Below are 22,260 nucleotides of genomic sequence, written 5' to 3'. Positions count from 1 at the left end.
TCTTTTCTTTATAGCTTTCATCACCTATACTGTTTCAGATTTAACGCAAGACGGCGTGAGTTACGCGTGCCCTATCGGCTACCTTATTGTGGACTGGCTGCTCTTGTCAGGCCACAACACATTTCTATAAACTCCGAAAAGTCTTTTTACATGTCAGGAAAATATTCTCCCATATAACAGTTTCACGCATAAACAGTTAAAAACAACTGTCGTTAGTGTGATTTGAATCCCGTACCCTAGGTACGACGATCAAAGGCTCTACCAACTCACGCACGCAGTCCATTAATATTACTGATTCCCAGATATGCTTTTCATGCTCTGTAGTTCTGGTGTTACTTTTAATTAACGTTTACGCCATTTCTGCTGAACGACTGCACATATGACGAACTAAATCGGAGTTTTGGTTGATACTGTACCTACATACAACGTTTGGTACTGATCTGAGTGTCTGACATCTGGAGGTTTGGGTGTTAGCGAGTTTCAACAAATTACGAGTATAAACATAATTTTAAACCTTTTGTAACGTTTTCTCGCTTACATACCTAACGTCAAATATTTAAGGCATTAGCTCATGCATAAAGTAATGTGAGATCTGAAGCTATTTTATACAGGGCCTTAAACCGATTAAAGCGTACCATATTATTAGAGGTGGCAGTAGCCATCAAAACAAAAAAAGTATAATAAACAAGGGCTCTAATAATCGTACCTTAAGAGCCATGAGCACTTGCTCGATACTTCTTCCACTGCAAGCTCTTTGGTGGTGGTGGTGGTTAGTGTTTAACGTCCCGTCGACAACGAGGTCATTAGAGACGGAGCGCAAGCTCGGGTTAGGGAAGGATTGGGAAGGAAATCGGCCGTGCCCTTTCAAAGGAACCATCGCGGCATTTGCCTGAAACGATTTAGGGAAATCACGGAAAACCTAAATCAGGATGGCCGGAGACGGGATGCAAGCTCTTTGTTTTCCGCATTTTGGGAGGAGGTAGTACGGATCACAACAAGAAAAAATTAGCCGATAAACATGGGCTGTTCAATGCATATCTTAAGAGCTGCAGACTTGTTCAATAGAAGAGATGTGTTTCACAATAGCGAAGATGAACAAGCGCTCATAGCTTTTAAGGCATGCATTTTAGATCCCATGTTTACTGGATTTCTTTTCGTGTTTTGATAGTTATTACAAAATCTTAAAATATTCGACACTTTTTAACGCCATATATATGGGAGTTGCATTCTTTATTGAATGAATTCAGGTGGGTTTACTGGTGAAGATCCTAACCGACAAGAACTAGAGGCCAGTCTCAAGGCTTGTCGATGACAACCGGTTTCAAACCCGACAGATATTGATACTGTCAGTGGATTCACACGATTACGATTCACATCTTTGGGATTATATTCCGAACCTTCCGGTCAGTGTAGAGTGAAATGTAAACCTTCTTGTACGTGCCTGCAGCATTTTCTGTATTTGGAATGAACATTCAAAATTACAAGCCAAATTCTTTGCAGTTTTGTGATACGGTAGTGGAATACCGTCGAAAAGAATAAGAGGCAATTATTCATAGAATTCAAAACTTATTCATTTCTGATGAAATACTAAAATTATTTGGGACCTTTCTGCATTTAGTTCAGGTCCCAGATTTTGTGACGAACTGGAAACTGAAACAGATCGCCGTTCATCTGCATGAGGTTAGATACCTTCTGGCCTGAGACTTGAGTAAACTGGAGGTTAACAGCATGGAAATGATATTTAGAGGAGGAGGGAATTTATGAGATGTCTTTAACGTAAAAGGAGGACAATAGTGGATCCACAACTGACTTCTGTGGCATTCCTGAGAGAACTTGCCTCCAGCATGAATTTTCATTCCCACAGACAACATGTTGCCTCTACATTGTACACTCCTGGAAATTGAAATAAGAACACCGTGAATTCATTGTCCCAGGAAGGGGAAACCTTATTGACACATTCCTGGGGTCAGATACATCACATGATCACACTGACAGAACCACAGGCACATAGACACAGGCAACAGAGCATGCACAATGTCGGCACTAGTACAGTGTATATCCACCTTTCGCAGCAATGCAGGCTGCTATTCTCCCATGGAGACGATCGTAGAGATGCTGGATGTAGTCCTGTGGAACGGCTTGCCATGCCATTTCCACCTGGCGCCTCAGTTGGACCAGCGTTCGTGCTGGACGTGCAGACCGCGTGAGACGACGCTTGATCCAGTCCCAAACATGCTCAATGGGGGACAGATCCGGAGATCTTGCTGGCCAGGGTAGTTGACTTACACCTTCTAGAGCACGTTGGGTGGCACGGGATACATGCGGACGTGCATTGTCCTGTTGGAACAGCAAGTTCCCTTGCCGGTCTAGGAATGGTAGAACGATGGGTTCGATGACGGTTTGGATGTACCGTGCACTATTCAGTGTCCCCTCGACGATCACCAGTGGTGTACGACCAGTGTAGGAGATCGCTCCCCACACCATGATGCCGGGTGTTGGCCCTGTGTGCCTCGGTCGTATGCAGTCCTGATTGTGGCGCTCACCTGCACGGCGCCAAACACGCATACGACCATCATTAGCACCAAGGCAGAAGCGACGCTCATCGCTGAAGACGACACGTCTCCATTCGTCCCTCCATTCACGCCTGTCGCGACAGCACTGGAGGCGGGCTGCACGATGTTGGGGCGTGAGCGGAAGACGGCCTAACGGTGTGCGGGACCGTAGCCCAGCTTCATGGAGACGGTTGCGAATGGTCCTCGCCGATACCCCAGGAGCAACAGTGTCCCTAATTTGCTGGGAAGTGGCGATGCGGTCCCCTACGGCACTGCGTAGGATCCTACGGTCTTGGCGTGCATCCGTGCGTCGCTGCGGTCCGGTCCCAGGTCGACGGGCACGTGCACCTTCCGCCGACCGCTGGCGACAACATCGATGTACTGTGGAGACCTCACGCCCCATGCGTTGAGCAATTCGGCGGTACGTCCACCCGGCCTCCCGCATGCCCACTATACGCCCTCGCTCAAAGTCCGTCAACTGCACATACGGTTCACGTCCACGCTGTCGCGGCATGCTACCAGTGTTAAAGACTGCGATGGAGCTCCGTATGCCACGGCAAACTGGCTGACACTGACGGCGGCGGTGCACAAATGCTGCGCAGCTAGCGCCATTCGACGGCCAACACCGCGGTTCCTGGTGTGTCCGCTGTGCCGTGCGTGTGATCATTGCTTGTACAGCCCTCTCGCAATGTCCGGAGCAAGTATGGTGGGTCTGACACACCGGTGTCAATGTGTTCTTTTTTCCATTTCCAGGAGTGTATTATCGAAGTATTTTAGCTGTCCCATTTCTCCGAACATGTGAAAGTTGACTGTATCAAATGCTTCGCTGTCAGTTAGTACCCAGTGGCCTTACGGTTGTCTATACTCTGTGATATATTTCAGATCATCAGCTACCTTTGTGAGTAATTTGACTATGGTATGGTGTTTAGTTAAAAATATACAAACCAGATCCGAACTCCACTGACAAACTTTCGGATGCTGCTTGGTTGATACGTATTTGTGGTTCGTTACCGAGTAAATCGTTCGGTTTGTTGCCCCGTTTACCTTTGTAGCCGTACTGTACCGAGAACATCAATACTGCAGTGCTTTGTGTGTAATACAGCATGTGTGTCGTGTTTCTAAAGAAATCGTTTAAGTTACCGCAAGATACTCGCAAATGTCCATTTCTTTTACGCTTTAGACATGAATTTTTTTTCTGGAGGAAGGAAAATTCTTTTTTACGCTCTTAAGTGATTTTTTAATGATTTTAGATACAAAATTTATATACAAATGTGTCCGTTTTCAAAATATCCTTTGTACACTTGGCTTCTTTTTAAGGACTAAAACAATTAATTTTGAAATATTCACTGTTGTAATAAATAAACTTATCATTCAAATATTACCATGCAAAATAACTATAACAATTCAATTATTCAGTGGAATATAGCTAACCAACCACTTACGTATATTTTGGCGACCACAAGCTGCTGCGTACAGCTACAGACAGTTCATGATATTTTTATAGTTATGCCCGACAGCTGGCAATACTTGTGCATGGTGACATTGTATACATGAGATTTTCACTGAGGAAAAATATTTATGTTGCAGCTACAACACAGCGAACATTAATGCATACAACTGTAGTCAGTGGGTCTGAGAGGGTTAAATGCTGCTTTTGCTTTTACCGCCCATCGCCAGAGTATTCCTGTGGGTTATTTTGGCTCTTAGCTGCTGCATCCGCTGCAAATGTCCTGATGAGTCTGATCAGATCTCTCTAATTTTGCATTCATGGTTTTTCGCGAAATGTACGGGGTGGTCAGAAACAGTCAAAAAGCCTGTAAGATTGTTGCAGGGGAGGTTTTGGTGAGAGATGATTGTTAAGAAAAAGATTCGATACGTTGCGCTGTGTTAGAGTTAATTAGCACTGGAGTTAGCGAATCACGCCCTTAGGCGCACACATTCAAGAAGCCCGACTGATACAATTACTGTAGAAAATGAAACTCCTAAGCCGGACTTATGGTCTTATTTATCGTGTAGCTACCAGTTTCGGCACTTCAATCCGGTATCTTCAGGTCGTAATTGATGCTGAAGGGATTACCACGATCCATATATACATTGCATCAGTGGCGAACATAACTGGTTTACGCAGAGCATCTGTGGTGTCAGCACTCCAACCACAGGTAGTCTGCGTAAATCAGTTATGTTGGCCACTGATGTAGTGTATATATGGATCGTGATAAGCCGTTCAGCATCAACTATGGCCTGAAGATGGCGCACTGAAGCGCCCAAACTGGTAGCTACATAATAAATAAGACCATAAGGGCGGCTGTATGCGGTTCAGTTTCTTACAATAGTGAACGGCCGTGATCCCCAAGACCTCCAGTCAAAAATATGGACACACAAAACTTGATACAATTACTGTCAGTTGTTCTCATAGTTTAGATGACAGCGCATGAGACTGCCCAGCCTTTGGCTCGGTTTCGATCCTTAATATCGCCCAACGTCCCATTTTTGAGCCGCTTTCTTGTTCTGTTTTAGGAAAACAAATATGAACACCTTTGATGACACCGTCTCTGATGGGCCACTTGAACCTGTGTGCCCAAAGGTCTGATTGGTCAACTTCAATGCCAATTAGCTTGGAGACGGTAATGTATCTTATTTTTTTCTCAACAATTATTTCTCTGCACATCCTACCATGGAAAACCCTTACAGCTTTCTTACCACCCTGTGTTTAGGAGGAGACACTACGTTGATTGACTCTTCTAGAAATGCGTGCTATCAGAATTTAAAAGTAAACCACACTGTGCTGCCCAACGCCTGTCTTGTAATGCCTGTCACTGGAGTTTGACATACATATTCTGCAGAGCACTATGAACTGCACGGCAGAGTGTACTTCACACGCCCGGGTTCCCGGGTTCGATTCCCGGCGGGGTGAGGGATTTTCTCTGCCTCGTGATGACTGGGTGTTGTGTGCTGTCCTTAGGTTAGTTAGGTTTAAGTAGTTCTAAGTTCTAGGGGACTGATGACCATAGATGTTAAGTCCCATAGTGCTCAGAGCCATTTGAACCGTTTGTACTTCTCACAGTCCCATTCGCCTATGGCACGTGGGAAAAATGACTGCTGTGCGTTGTGAAGTTTTATCTTCACATTCCCTGCGAGTGCGACACGTACAAGGGCGTAGTACCTCACTTGATACTGGTTCTTGAAACTTCTGGAAAATAAAATTTCCGGAACGGTTACCGTCTATCATCTGCCACGTTCAGTGACCCTCTGTCGTTAGACAAAGAAACCAGTGACCGTCTGCACTGCTCTTCTTTGTATACGTTATATATCACCACTCCCTTGTATCCTGTCTCATACAGAAGCAGACTCACCAATGCTAATTACTTCGCATCCTGCGTGGAATACATTCACGATCCCATATTCTCCCAACGTTGATTACTCGATGGATCCCTCTGCGTATGAACATATAAACAGTGTTGTCTCACCTCTCTCACCAAACTTCCAGCGCTTACACAAACACCATGAACAGCCGAAGACATAACAAAACACTCGCTAAAGAGCGACGCACTGCTCCCGGTTACCTACTGCAACCTCAAGGAATGTCCCAGAGCATGCCACGAAATAAGTGCCATTCTTTACAAGACCGTCCATTCCACACACAAGAGACTACTTAGAACAGCGGAAAACACCTAAAGTCCTGCCTGCCCTCCCTTAAACCGCATCCTAGGGAACTATCAGTTTTCAGCAAAATCCTTGAAACCATTCTTACCCAACATATCAGTCTGACCCTTGAAACCCACCTACTAATCTGCAACACCCAATGTTGCTTTCGTCCAAATCATTCCACCCTCACGACCAACTTCTTTACCTTACCCACTTAATCTCTCATTAACTCAATAAACAGGAATCCGCCATATTTGCGCCCCTCGATACCCAAAAAGCCTTTGGCCAGGTATGGCATACTCGATTTCTCTTCAAGCTACGAACGTATGCACTTTCATTTGACGTTCGTCCTAAGGCATCCTTTCTTAATAATCGCCGTCCTACGTAAGTCACAATCAACTACTCATCTCATTGCAAGTGTGCATCAAGACTGATAAATGGTTCCGAGCACTACGGGACTTAACTGCTGAGGTCATCAGTCCCATAGAACTTAGAACTGCTTAAACAGAACTAACCTAAGGACATCACACACATCCATGCTCGAGGCAGGATTCGAACCTGCGACCGTAGCGGTCGCGCGGTTCCAGACTGTAGCGCCTAGAACCGCTCGGCCACATCGGCCGGCCAAGACTGTTATTTCCCACCTCCCTTATATCCTGTACACTGTAGACATTCCCAGACCACCACTCCTACTACCTCCTGCAATAAGCTGACTACGCCGCCTACATAGCCATTCAACGACCTTCCAATCTCCCATTCCTCACTCCAGCGCCACTTCAGTCGCCTGGTCGAGTGGTGTAATACGTGTAGCTTCGAGTAAACCCACAGGAAAGCCCTGCTATCATCTTTGGCCGCACAATTCGGTATGACAGATTTCCATCTCTCCATCTACACTCAACCGATCCCTATGACTAACAGAGTAAAGTATTTATGACGAACCCTTGTCAGAAAAATAGCTTGGAATGCACACATCCTTAGGACCCAGCACAAGTCCAAAACCTACTAAGATTACTTACAGACCCCACCTGGGCGTGGGGCAGCGGGTGGAAAATAAAAAATTATTTCTATTGTTTTATTTGTTGCCGTTCTCAACATAGCAGTCTAACTACAATGTTGGCAACCAGAAAGTGATTATCAAAAACGTGATGCCTGTAACTAGAGTTCACTGTGCTCGCTCTGATGGAGAATTAAGAATATTGATTATTGAAGTTCATTACTCTGAGGATTTAGGATGGTGTCTGGGATTCATAGAAAATGCAGCTTACTATAACAATTTTCACTATATTCTGAAAATGATAAAGCGTAAAATTCCAGACAAATAATCACCCATATCAGCTATTGTACTATAAGAGCTGTTCAGAGTTTATTGCGCAGATCCTATTACCCTCGATAACGAAACTGTTCAATAATCATTATCGATGTAAATATTCGAAATGAATGCTCGTCAAAATTTGATGTTAATACTCATCAAACGCCACGCTAATAATGGTAGAGAGTCTGTCCTGCGGCGACACTTGAAAATACGACGTACACAAACTGAGAATAAATCACTGGATTCGTTCCGTTATTAACTCTTTACCCCAATGCGAACTCATTGTTACGTGCATACTGACAAGGGAACCTCCCCATCGCACCCCCCTCAGATTTAGTTGTAAGTTGGCACAGTGGATAGGCCTTGAGAAACTGAACACAGATCAATCGAGAAAACAGGAAGAAGTTGTGTGGAACTATGAAAAAACTAAGCAAAATATACAAACTGAGTAGTCCATGTGCAAGATAGGCAACATCTAGGAGAATCCGAGTTCAGGAGCGCCGTGGTCCCGTGGTTAGCGTGAGCAACTGCGGAACGAGAGGTTCTTGGTTCAAATCTTCCCTAGAGTGAAAAGTTTATTTTCTTTATTTTTGCAAAGTTATGATCTGTCCGTTCGTTCATTGACGTCTCTGTTCAGTGTAATAAGTTTAGTGTCTGTGTTTTGCGACCTCACCGCAAAACCGTGCGATTAGTAGCCGAAAGGACGTGCCTGTCCAATGGAAACCGAAAACATTTGATTGCAAGGTCATAGTTCAACCGATTCCTCCACAGGAAAACACGTCTGATATATTCTATACGACACTGGTGACGGCATGTGCGTCACATGACAGGAATATGTTGTCGACCCACCTAACTTGTACACTTGGTGAATGGGTAAAAAGATTCTTCTACCTTGCCCAATTTAGGTTTTCTTGTGGATGTGATAATCACTCCCAAAAAAGTGTGAAAACATAAGAGTTTGTCACATAAACTGCAACAAATGAATGCAACAGTTTCACAGTCGCACAGTTTTGTCTGTGCTCTGTCAAAACATATGTTTTTAACGTTTTCAAATTTTTCTGTGCGTAGACCGTCAAATCCTGCATATGTCCAAGCAAATCTGAACATGTCCTGGAATTTTGGAGAGCTAAGTTGATTATATGTGAGTGCCTGAACTTTGATAATTGTCTGAAAATAAAAAATTAAAATTTTCTCCCGAGGGAAGACTTGAATCAAGGACCTGTCGTTCCGCAGCTGCACACGCTAACCACGGGACCACGGCGCTCATGGGTGTACACACACCTGGATGTCGTATATATTACACATGGACTACTCAGTTTGTATATTTTGTTTATTTTTTCATAGTTCCACACAACTTCTTCCTGTTTTCTCGATTAATCTGTGTTCAGTTTTTCAAGGCCTATCCACTGTACCAACTTATAAATAATTCTGAGGGGGGTGCGATGGGGAGGTTCCCTTGTGAGAGCCATAATACGGCATCCAAGGCTGTTCCTGGCAACTGCACAGATGCGATGCGGCTTCCAACATGTAGTGCGCGGTGATACGAATCTAGAAGAGAACAGGGGCCTTGCTCCAGCTCGCACGCTCTTGCTGTTATTTATAGAGCCGCGGTGCTCACCGCCGAAGGAGCAGCCGACAAAATGGTTCAAATGGTTCTGAGCACTATGGGACTTAACTTCTGAGGTCATCAGTCCCCTAGAACTTAGAACTACTTAAACCTAACTAAGCTAAGGACATCACACACCTCCATGCTCGAGGCAGGATTCGAACCTGCGACCGTAGCGGTTTCGCGGTTCCAGACTGTAGCGACTAGAACCGCTCGGTCACCCCGGCCGGCGCAGCCGACATTTGCCTTATTGACCAGCCACTCGGGCTAGTAAAACACCACTTCAATTACTAAATAATTAATTGCTTCATTCGCTGAAGGCCAATGAAGCTCTCGATTTAATTGTGCAATCAGCACACAGGTAAGTATCTATAATAAAATTAAATTGTGGCTGGGTTAAATGTTTTTGGGGAGAGAATTATTTTGGTTGCACTACACGCAGTAGATAAGCTCTGAACTTGCCCTTTGGAGAGACGCTACAGCTATAGTTTTATAGTTACCTCTTTGAAACTTCTCACATCTTTGTTATTATAGCGTATCTCCATTCTACCTAAATCTAAACAACCTAGCTTTCTCTAATCACTTACTTAATCTAATTTGCTTCCGAACTTTTAGGACACAAAAAGAGAAAATCATGAATTTCAACCCAAATATTACTTACAATGAAAAAGGAATCTGAATATAAATTTCAAAGTTTCTAGCTCCTTCCTGTTGCACCGATGATTTTTACGTAAAATGTCCAAATTTCGAAAACTGTTTAAGTTGCCAAACTGAAACTTAACACATTATTATTTTAGCATCACTCCTGACATGCTATTAACTTTTCAGGTTATTTACTTTATTTTCAAGGTATTGTGCAACATTTGTAACGTCATAGATAGTTACAGCGGACTAGGCTGGCACACAATGGAAAGCATATGAATTCCATATGGCGTGAGTAGGTTGCTTCCTTACATCGGGTGTACACCATTTCACTATTATCCTCACCTAAAAATCCCTTATCCTAACATATGCCAATATAGTCTGGATCTCTGACACCCCAAAACTATACAAGTCCCAGAAATCGTGGAAAGACATTCACTCCGCCTCGCCTTCCGCATCCGCCTACCTTCCCCAACTCGCGTTCTATACCAACTCATCTACTTCCCAAACTTTCTTGCCTTCTTGGAACATCTTCAGATCCTTTACAATAAACGCAACACTCACCTGGCACCCAATATCGTATCGACCAATCACTAATCCAGTTACCTTGCTGCGCCACTACATCCATATCTCATCTTCCATACACATTTATCTCTTATCCTTTCTTTCCCGCCGGAAATTCCATTACCCAATGATGGAATCCGTCCAGAAACACGCCCTCCTTTCCAGCTCTAGTCGCAACACCTCATCTCACAGCATGCTTTCACTTTCCTCCCTCCCCCTTAACTATTTTTGATAGCTTTCTTCAAATCCACAAGCGTCCACCTGCATCTACATCATGACTGCTTTGCAATTCACACGTAACATCGAACACTTAAACGTTTCAGCGCCGAGTTCCGTTCTTTCTTACTTTATTAAAATATAATAATAATAATAATAGTAATAATAATAATAAGCATTCCGTCTTCAGGCCACGAGTGGCCTACCAGGACCGTCCGCCCGCCGTGTCATCCTCAGTGGAGGATGTGGATAGGAGGGGCTTGGGGTCAGCACACCGCTCTCCCGGTCGTGGTATTCTTGACCGAAGCCGCTACTAATCGGTTGAGTAGCTGCTCAATTGGCATCACGAGGCTGAGTGCACCCCGAAAAATGGCAACAGCGCATGGCGGCCTGGATGGTTACCCATCCAAGTGCCGACCACGCCCGACAGCGCTTAACTTCGGTGATCTCACGGGAACCGGTGTATCCACTGCCGCAAGGCCGTTGCCACTTTATTAAAATATAGTCACCCAAATCGCGTATCATATACGCGACTGTCTCTCCCCTGTTTCGCGATAAAACAAAACTAGCTGCCCCTCATTGAACTTTTCGTTGTCCTCCATCAATCTTATCTGGTGAGGATCCCATACTGCAGAAGAAGCAGACGACGGACAAGCGGAGTGTAGGCAGCCTCTTTAGTAGAACTACTGGTTCTTCTAAATATTGTAGCCATAAAATATAGTCTTTGGTTTGGCTTCTCCGCAATGTTATTTATGTTATCGTTCCAATTTAAGTTGTTCGTATTTGTAATTCCTAGGTATTGAGTTGAATTGACAGCCTTTAGATTGTGTGACTTATTTTGTAACCAAAATAATGATTTCCTTTAGTAATCATGTGGATGACATCGTTCTTTCCATTGTTTTAGAATCAGTTGCCACTTTTCATACCACACAGATATCGTATCTAAGTGATTTTGCAACTAGCTTGGATCTTCTAATGACATTACTAGACGGTAAATGATAGCATCATCTGCAAACAATCTAATCCACGACGAACATGATCATTTTCATGCATCACCAGCCTCATTATATTATATAAAAGTAGCATTATAGTCATCATATTGTAAATGTAATATAAACCACCTAGAAATTTAAAAATTATCCAACAAAGTCTACTTAAAATGACTTTATTTATTTTCACCTGCTTTTTACATATTTTAAAACCTATATTAAATGTGCAAAACCTTTGGCTGAAGAGCGGTTTGACCGGCTGCCAGTCCACCCCTTCGTGGGGAATCACCGAAGTCAATACGACCTGCATGACGCTTATGGCTGGGAGCCATTCGGCTATTGTAGTGATTTCTCTTGCTGTTTGCTATGGAAGTCTGTGTCTGATATATGACGACTTTGGCGTCTTCTTATCGGTTCTCCACGAGGTGCTCTGGCCACTGACTCACGCATTGCGTATACTTGGTTGGTGTTTACGTTCCCAGTGTTCGCAGCTGCTCTTCCTACGCCAGTACATCAAAAATTATAAATGTGCACTTTAGTGCGCTACCAAAGAAATATTTGAAACATTTAAAGTTGCTGATATCCTCACTGTATATGAGCAATCAGTTCTTACATTGTGCCCTGACTTAAACCACATATAACGCAATCCATCAATGAACTATGTTGGTAAATTGGGAATTAATAAACACTTATCTATTAACCCAAGCTTAGTGCCGAATAACCAGACACAGTTCCCTTACTCGCCACTTACAACTGCAGATACTACTCAGGCCATGTTGTAAACTACCCCTCTTACTCACGTGTCCCATTTTCCTTTGTTTCATGATTATAATTTCTCTTGTTGTGTTAAAAAATTTTACTTTGTAGAATCACACCTGCTTCACTTACCTGCTTTATTTCACTAATATTTGTTATCTGTTTGTAATTTAAGACATATTAAAGACAAGGTGATTTTGTTCAGTCACAACTTTGGAACGAGTCGCCAAAGTTTATTGTTGAATTTATTTTCTCCTGTGAACAACTGTTGTAATTTGTATATAGGTAATTACTTAATGTGCCACATCTTTTATCTTAATTAAATAATCACATCGAATTTGCACTGAAATAATAGCTTTTGTTTTGTTCCTAAATCTAACATTAACGTTTTTCCTCCCTGGAAATGGAGTTAGGCTGTAGATCCACTAGTTCTTTGCCTCAGCAAAATGTCACTGCATCACATACATATCTTTGTACCTGATGATGTCTTAACATCTGAAAACTGGTTTGTGAAATAAATAGTAAATATTGTACAATATTACACCAATGGGGTGCCGCGCGGTGTGGCTGCGTGGTTTGAGGAGCCATGTCACGGATTGTGCGGCCCCTCCCGCCGGAGGTTCGAGTCCTCCCTCGGGTATGGGTGTGTGTGTTGTTCTTAGCATAAGTTAGTTTTAGTAGTGTCTAGGGACCGATGACCTCAGCAGTTTGTTCCCTTAGGAATTCACACACATCTGAACCATTGTTGTGTTTTTTCAATGAGAATTAATTTCACCTAATTTGCTCTACAATGAAAGAAAGTTTACGAAGACAGAATGTTACTTTCATACTAGATGGTGCACTTTAAATGTAATGGTGGAGTTTCGTAGTATAATGTTGAATAAACTATTCGATATAGCCACGTTCGTGGGTTTGAAGAAGTTTAAGTACTGACAAGATGACGGAACAATTCATAGTCAATTTACAGGTCAAAGGCGATACTGTCGGCGACAGAAATAATTTAAGCAGCAGCGATATTTCATTGTAAAGGACTTACCGATTTCTCGTTGCTGTTAAATTCTTCGTAGACACACAGTCGTCAGAAATCTGCAAATAAACAATGCGTGTTCAGACAGCATTCGTTTATGTAGAAAGAACAATGGAAATTTAAAGGAATTTAGGTTTAAATACAAAATAAGGTACAGTAAAAGTGGATGGCGGACTGAGGAAAGGTTTGCTGCACTTTCAAACTACTTACATAGGTAGTGTGCGAGCCACGGGTGAATACTGACCCCTTGTATACACTTCCTGCACATACGACCTGCATTCGTAAGGGACAAAACTTATTGACCAAATTTTGGGAACCACAACTTCGAATATACTACAAAACAATTACGGTTACTCCAAGATACATAAGGTAGCCGAAAATTACGTACAGCTACGTCTGCATCTATTCTCCGCAAGCCACCTTACGATTTATAGCAGACGGTACTTTCTGTATCATCTGAAATGTTCCTTATCGTCCGTCCTCGGAGCATCCGTAGTGTCGCGAGACGATAGACTCCTCTTTGAGAGATAAATTACGCGACATAGATTTACTCGGAAACGTTCGTTGGAAGATTCGGATTAATTCTCTGCACCGCTTTTCATATACTATAAATATTATTAAGAGACGCCAGCCTCACTTTGATCTGCGAGACAGGGTTATAATTTCACTACTCCTATACCCGTAACCAGCCCTCTGTAGCGACAAAGTGTCTTCAAAAGACTCTGAGATCCGACCACTTGATGGGCAAACGAGCTCGCAGTCAGTCATAATACCGTCTGAAACTGGTTTCGAGCTTCGCCGGCTTGTAACCTCTTCCATAAAAAAACTGTATAACAATCTAAAGTTAAATAATACACCACACTTCAGATTTATACCGGGACAAACGGAATTCATTGTCTCCAGATAGTTAGTCGCTCCATCCCAGACTTCAAGGCGCTTTCGAATTATCTTGACAACACAGAGGGCGCCTTAGCGTTCTTCTGTGACAGCAGCAGTACTGACCATCCGAACAATTAATTTGTTTCTTTGTTTACATCTTCTTTCCATGCTTCGCTTTTCAATTAGCTCAACAGGTAAAGAGCTAAAGGAGTGAGGACCGGGTACCCTGATCATTTCTATAGAGCCATCTTCTGAAGAATATTAGGTTTAGTTGATGTCACATGACGATTAGATTGTGCATGGTGGAAGAACATACCCATCTTTGTAATCACAGGAACCTTTTCCAATAACGCTGGAAGTTCATTTTGAAGAATTTCTAAATAACAGGACCCTGTAAGATAATGTTTAAACGATACACAAGAATTTGCCAACAAATCGCAATCACAATCAAAGCAGAAAAATTCAGTCACGTAAACTAACTTCAAAATAGTCATGACTATTGATAAATAAACCAACGGCAACCGAAGAAACAGCACGCGAAATAAAATCTTATCTCTGTAACCAGCTGTCTCCCCGTATACAATAAATATTGGACAAACGTTACATGAAATGTTTTATTCGAATTACTCTACACTATCATTTCCAGCCTGCCGCAGTGGCCGAGCGGTTCTAGGCGCTTCAGTCCGGAACCGCGCGACTACTACGGTCGCAGGTTCGAATCCAGCCTCGGGCATGGATGTGTGTGATGTCCTTAGGTTAGTTAGGTTTAGGTAGTTCTACGTTCTAGGGGACTGATGACCTCAGATGTTAAGTCCCATAGTGCTCAGAGCCATTTTTGAACTATCATCTCCTAAAATATTTACTGCCAGCTTTTCACCCACGGCGTAGCCCGCATATGACTATTTCACATATACTGCACACATATATGTCTAATTCTCTCCACAGGAGCCGGCCGCGGTGGTCTAGTGGTTCTAGGCGCTCAGTCCGGAACTGCGCGACTGCTACGGTTAGTTAGGTTTCAGTAGGTCTAAGTTCTAGGGGACTAATGACCTCAGCAGTTAAGTCCCATAGTGCTCAGAGCCATTTTTTTCTCTCAACAGGACTCCCAATTGGGTGTTAAATTTATATGCGGTGTTCAGCCGTGTGACATGTTCTATTGTCTCGAATCTCGGTGACAAAATTACTGGCTTAATGTAGTGTCTATTTTCGCGAACTAATTCACGCACTGAACGGTGCAAGTAAGAGACAAATGGCACTTCAAAAATTTAAAAGTATTCCAAGCCAACTAAATACAGGAAAGAAATATCAACAGGTCGTTTTAAAACACTTTTACATCTCACCCCCTTCTCGTTCCTTCCCATCACTAGCGGTGTCTCACTTCCCAAGCACTTTTATACAAAAAATGTGTGATGTATATATCAAATGTTACTGAAATTGCGTCAGATGTTCCTGTGTTGTGCTTTTAATTCTCGTCTTTTCATTCCCACGATCGGATGTAGGGAGCTAAGAGAGTCTTTCTTTCACAGTAATTATTATTATAATTATTTTTGTTTTTTGCATGTTGCACATTGTAAGTAGGCTGTTTAGGTTTTTATGTTGGTAACGCAACGTATCAAAAAAATGGTTCAAATGGCTCTGAGCACTATGGGACTCAACTGCTGAGGTCATTAGTCCCCTAGAACTAAGAACTAGTTAAACCTAACTAAGCTAAGGACATCACAAACATCCATGCCCGAGGCAGGATTCGAACCTGCGACCGTAGCGGTCTTGCGGTTCCAGGCTGCAGCGCCTTTAACCGCACGGCCACTTCGGCCGGCCGCCACGTATCGCTCTGTATGAAAATCACTGACTGTGCTGTGTGCAGTCTGTGGTTGGTTTGCATTGCTGGAATATTCACTATTGTAGTGTTGGGCAGTTGGATGTAAACAGCGCGTGGCGTTGCCCAGTTGGAGGTGAGCCGCCAGCAGTGGTGGTTGTGGGGAGAGAGATGGCAGACTTTTGAGAGCGGACGATCTGGACGTGTGTCCGTCAGAAAAAGGAAATTTGTAAGACTGGATGTCATGAACTGATATATATAGACTTTTGAACACTATTAAGGTAAATAAATTGTTTGTTCTCTATCAAAATCTTTCATTTGCTAACTGTGCCTATCAGTAGTTAGTGCCTTCAGTAGTTAGAATCTTTTATTTAGCTGGCAGTATTGGCGCTCGCTGTATTGCAGTAGTTCGAGTAACGAAGATTTTTGTGAGGTAAGTGATTTATGAAAGGTATAGGTTATTGTTAGTCAGGGTCATTCTTTTGTAGGGATTATTGCAAGTCAGACTGCGTTGCGCTAAAAATATTGTGTCAGTTTACTGTTGTTCAGAATAAGTAAAGAGAGAAATTCCAGAATGAGATTCCCACTCTGCAGCGGAGTGTGCGCTGATATGAAACTTCCTGGCAGATTAAAACTGTGTGCCCGGACTCGAACTCGGGACCTTTGCCTTTGGCGGGCAAGTGCTCTACCATCTGAGCTACCGAAGCACGACTCACGCCCCGTACTCACAGCATTACTTCTGCCAGTATCTCGTCTCCTACCTTCCAAACTTTACAGAAGCCCTTCTGCGAACCTTGCAGAACTAGCACCCCTGAAAGAAAGGATACTGCGGAGACATGGCTTAGCCACAGCCCTGGGGGATGTTTCCAGAATGAGATTCCCACTCTGCAGCGGAGTGTGCGTTGATATGAAACATCCTGGCAGATTAAAACTGTGTGCTCGACCGAGACTCGAACTCGGGACCTTTGCCTTTCGCGGGCAAGTGCTCTACCATCTGAGCTACCGAAGCACGACTCACGCCCGGTACTCACAGCTTTACTTCTGCCAGTATCTCGTCTCCTACCTTCCAAACTTTACAGAAGCCCTTCTGCGATCCTTGCAGTTTCAAAGAGAGAAATGTCGGAGTACGTTCAGGTTTGCTCAGCTGTTTGAAAATCTAATAACGTAAGAATTTTTCCAGAATTGTCATTTATAATTTTCCAAAGGGGACGTTTCAACGTCATATGTGTGCCCCTTTTGGTAGAAACTGATTCAGGCGTCACAGAAATAAGCTATTATGTAACAGTTTTGGCACACCGCTCCCCCCCCCCCCCAAACAAACACACACACATACACACACACACACACACACACACACCTAGGGGCGAAACGTCACCTGGACTGTCACCAGTGAGCCTAGACATCGCAAAAACTATGGACTCTATACTGGTATTGGTCGTCGTCGAATATTTGTACATGCAAATAAGTGGGGGTATATTGCCCACACAATATTTTCATACATATAATCATTTATGCACGTATACAATTGGACTGAAAATGCTATAGACATTCCTGATTTATGCTTCTATATCACCCCTTTACCACCCCCACTTCTGTGGGAGGCAGGTCGCTGTTGTTCACCCAGTACTTCGTTGCAGAAAGTCCCCGATGACGACATACGCCACCTGTGGGATAGTAGATGTACTGATAATGGTTTCAACGCCGTCTGCCAGCAGAACATAGCAACCAGACACCAACTTTGTCTATTCTGTAATAGGGAACGCTCACAGCTAAAAGGCTCAACGTGCGAAGGATGGAGGCAACCACGCTACACAGACGCATTAGTGCGTCCTACAGACAACTGAACAAGTCTAAAAATTGTGGAATTCCGAATGGCAGGATAGGCCTTTCGGAGAATTGCCATACAAGTTGGACATGCTGTGTCATTTATGCAATGACACTAATATCAGTGGTCACATGAGCATTCTCACACACGTTGATGTAGTTCTCGATGTTCACACAGAACAGTCGCCCACCAGGATAGTTGTATTGTAAAGGCAGCAGTGGAAGATCAGACAGCCACCACAGCACAGATATTAGGGCTTGTGAACCCAGATGTGTCAACACGAACTCCTGCGAGCCATTTACTACCAGTGGGACTACAGGCACATACACCTCTATCCCATCTTCCACTCACGCCACAGCATCAGTGTGCGCAGATCGACTAGTGCAATCAGAAGACCACTTGGAAGATGGACTGGCGTGCCGTAGTCTTCAGCGATGAAAGCACATTCTGCCTGCAAGCAAGTGATGATTGTACAACATACACCAGGTGAATGCTCTCTCGCATTCATGCAGGACACACTAGCTCCACCCCTGGCCTTATGACATGGAAAGTAATAAGCTACAACTCTCTTTCACCTTTGGAATTTCTGGAGCGTACACTAACCAGCGCTCGACACATGCAGAATTTTGTTAGACCTGTTCTTTTGCCGTTCTTGCAATAGGAAGGTGATGTGTTGTTCCAACAGGATAATGCTCGCCCTCACACTGCCCGTGAATCTCAATGTCTCTGCAAGATGTGCAGCAACTGGTCTGGCCAGCACATGATCTCTGGACTTGTCTCCAATTGAGCACGTGTGGGATACGATGGGATGAGAAGTGACTTGCGCGACTCATCAACCAACAACTATATGAACAGGCCAAGCAGGCATGGCACAACGTGTCCCAGGACAGTATTCGCCATCTATAGCATCGACTGAATGCCATAGTCAGCGCCTGCATTGGCACTTGTGGAGCATACACCATTTACTGATTCGGTGTTTCAGCATGGGTCGATACCTGGAACCTCCGAACCGCTTGTGCTATTGATGTGAAAATGTAATCACTTCATGTACTCCACATACATCGCTGTAAGAATAAATCTTTAGCGAACTGTAAACCTCTAAAAGTGTGTACTAATTTTTTCTGGTAGTGTATGTACCAAGTTTGCTTGAAATCGTTCCATTGGTTTAGGAGGAGATGTGGAATATACATACATGTACACATACATACTGAGCCGAGCAGACTCCTATCGATTCCTTTTTCACAAGAATGTTGTCTCTGCCTGAGAGCCACGCACCGAGAGCTAGAGGTCGCCCTCAGAAGATGTGTGGTTAGCTGCTCTCTAGTCCTCTGGCCAGCACTGGGGTAACGACTGCTCGTCCAGACGCCAGGAAGTGAGGAGCGATTCGTTGTAGAAACGCGGCGAGTAGGGGCCAGTTATTGTGCAGAGGCTGTGGGCAGCTGGCTGCCAGGTATCGTAGATGGAGTCACCTGCATCGTTATTGGGATGCGACGGGTGGCCCCAAACGGTGAAACGCCTATTACCTCTAGATTTCATGGACCTTAATGTCAACTGCCTTTACTGGAAGTGTGGATGGATTACATATATTTTTATAACATTGTAGAATCCTCCTGAGACACCACGTGTAATCGTTAGTGTATATTTGTGGTGCTGCAACTGTGTTCCTTTGTTGTATGGAAGTACCTTCCTTGGTTGATTGATCTACCACATCGTTACCATGAATTCTAAATAGAACAGTTTCCACTGAAATTTACTTCTTTTCCTTCATCTACCAATAAGTTTACACGAAAGATAACTTTGACGACAGTCATATCAGCTTTTGTGGCCCTGTCGTCCTCAGTTGCTTATAAAATTTCAGTGTTTTGACAGTTATTACACTGGGACCGTCTAATCACAACTGAATCAAACACAATTTTAGTGCCATGCATGTTTCGTCTTTATTGTTTGCAAGGCATGTTCAGTGAGCTGGACTGTCTACATATTTTTGTTTGTACTAGTTAGCTTCCATTTAGGTCGTTGAATATGTACGTTGAAAGAGTTCTGGCCCTTTTTCATTTTCTATAATGTAGTAGTAATTTAATGTTCTAGTTACAGATTTTGTTGAAGGTGATCTACATGTGTTCCTGTTCCTTTGTATCAGCTGTTCTTTGTCCAATTCCTGTCATCTGAAATTCCGTTTTCACACTTCAGAGTACTAGGAACTGAACACTCGTTTTCATATTATGTTGTGGATGGTGTTGTCAACTGTCGAATGTTATTGCTAACTATTGAAAGTGTTTTGGTAATATCAGTGATCTGTGTGTGTGTGTGTGTGTGTGTGTGTGTGTGTGTATGTGTGTGTGTCCTGGTATTTGTTTTCATATGATTAGGTGTGGGGATACATAGTGTTTCTGTGGGAATATGTAATAGTTTTAATATGACTGCATGCACAAATGGAATTTTTCTATCTTATCATTTCTTTTATTAAGTTTAGTAAAGAGTTTGTATTGATGTGTGCCTGATCGTTTATCACATGTTTGTTCCCAGCAATTGCTTTCTGAATATGGTAGTTTTCCTATGTTGGTATAACACATTTGTTGTTGTTTATTCTGATTATTTTCATATCTTGTTCCATGTTTGTGGGATGGTGGCTGTGGTATTTTAAGTACTCGCAAAGTGTGGAATAGTTTATTTCATACTCCCAAACTTAAGATGTTTTTTGTACTCTATTTTAAAATTCCTACCTGTCATGTCTATGTATACTGCACCAGAAGTTTGACATTCATATTTGTATGTTCCTGAGCCCTGGAATCTGTTCCTCTTGATTCTTGGTTGGCTTTGGATGGATTGCACAGTTTTATATGCTATTTGGACTCTGTTTCTTTAGTATGTTTGCCATTTCTTGTGTTGCGTAAGTCACAGTCTACCATGTGCTTCATCTCTGTGTGGTGTTGTCATTGCGTGTGTATGTTGTGTGTATTTGTGGGTTTGGGGCTTGCGAGTATTCCAAATTCTGGATACACAGCATTTGTTGTGTTTGTTTCTTATTTGTGTTTTGTTTTTTTGATTAAGTCTGTGAACTTCATGTGTGTCATATCCATTGTTCCTAGCTATTGGTACTCATTTATTTTTCACAGTTTGTCTTGCTGAGCGGTATCCTGTTTATTCTATATATGTGTCTTGACGGTACTAAGTTTACACAAGATCTAACGTTGAGTATGGTTAACACTTTGGATGTATGTAGGGAGATGTAACTTGAAAGGATGAAGCTGAATCACTGATTATCATGCCACTTCCTGACGCTTGTTTGGCCAAACGCAGTGTTATGAAAGTAAATGTTGGATGTATGCTCACATACCTACAGTTACATCTTCTTCTACGAGGTGTTTCATGTGCGACACAACTGCTGTCTTTGGCACTGTGCGGAAAACAGTATCACCGTGCGGAGGCTACAGTCACGGCATGACATTCCAGTCTGTTGCTGGAGCAGTGTGGCACATGGCGTATCACTTATGTCTTATGGTATAAACTAGTGTAAACCACATGTAAGAGCGGCTTTGTAAAGAAGTCGATTGACTCAATAGCTTCTAAGGTAATTGTAACAACTACTTTTGCGTTTCCCTCCTGTTCTGCATGATCGTCTTGGCATTTTGAAAAATACCACAAATAGTTCAAGTTTTTTCACTAGAAATACAAAAGTACACAACAGTTTTTCTGGTGCAAATTCTGCTAAAACAATGTGGGCCTTATATGTTTCTTTCAGTCTGTCCTTGACTCTCTTTATATGAGGTATTGTTTCTGGAACATGCTGTGACATCTCGTCCAAGGTGAATTAGTAATCATCATTTCCTTCTACCTAGTTGGATATCAACTCCACTCATGCAAAAACTACTTCATCCTCAGAGCAATACTCTTTATGTCGATTTAGATACTGTATCTACACTACTGGCCATTAAATTTGCCACACCAAGAAGAAATTCAGATGATAAACGGGTATTCATTGAACAAATATATTATACTAGAACTGACACGTGATTACATTTTCACTCAATTTGGGTGCATAGATCCTGAGAAATCAGTACCCAGAACAACCACCTCTGGCCGTAATAACGGCCTTGGTACGCCTGGGCATTGAGTCAAACAGAGCTTGGATGGCGTGTACGATATAGCTGCGCACAGTTAGTCAAGAATAGTGACTAGCGTATTGTGACGAGCCAGTTGCTTGGTCACCATTGACCAGACGTTTTCAATTGGCGAGAGATCTGGAGAATGTGCTGGCCAGGGCAGCAGTCGAACATTTTCTGTATCCAGAAAGGCCAGTACAAGACCTGCAACATGCGGTCGTGCATTATCCTGCTGAAATGTAGGGTTTCGCAAGGATCGAATGAGCCACGGGTCGTAACACATCTGAAATGTAACGTCCACTGTTCAAAGTACCGTCAATGCGAACAA

General features: G+C 43.1%; 1 protein-coding gene and 1 pseudogene across 5 annotated transcripts in view; both read right to left on the bottom strand.

Annotated features, from left to right (window-relative positions):
• The window catches only part of LOC126237366 (prolyl 4-hydroxylase subunit alpha-2), an 840,261-nt gene that overhangs the window by 512,142 nt on the left and 305,859 nt on the right, over positions 1-22,260 (bottom strand). For all 5 annotated transcript variants that reach the window (XM_049947442.1, XM_049947441.1, XM_049947446.1 and 2 more), the window contains exon 3: positions 13,319-13,368. The gene's annotated coding sequence lies outside the window, so the exon portion shown is untranslated. The remainder of the gene's footprint in view (positions 1-13,318; positions 13,369-22,260) is intronic.
• LOC126238148 (5S ribosomal RNA) lies at positions 10,908-11,025 on the bottom strand (annotated as a pseudogene).

This window comes from Schistocerca nitens, chromosome 2 (assembly GCF_023898315.1).
Source record: "Schistocerca nitens isolate TAMUIC-IGC-003100 chromosome 2, iqSchNite1.1, whole genome shotgun sequence".
NCBI classification, from domain to species: domain Eukaryota; kingdom Metazoa; phylum Arthropoda; class Insecta; order Orthoptera; family Acrididae; genus Schistocerca; species Schistocerca nitens.
Note: the sequence above shows the minus strand (reverse complement) of the source record. Positions and strands in the feature narration are given on the sequence as shown.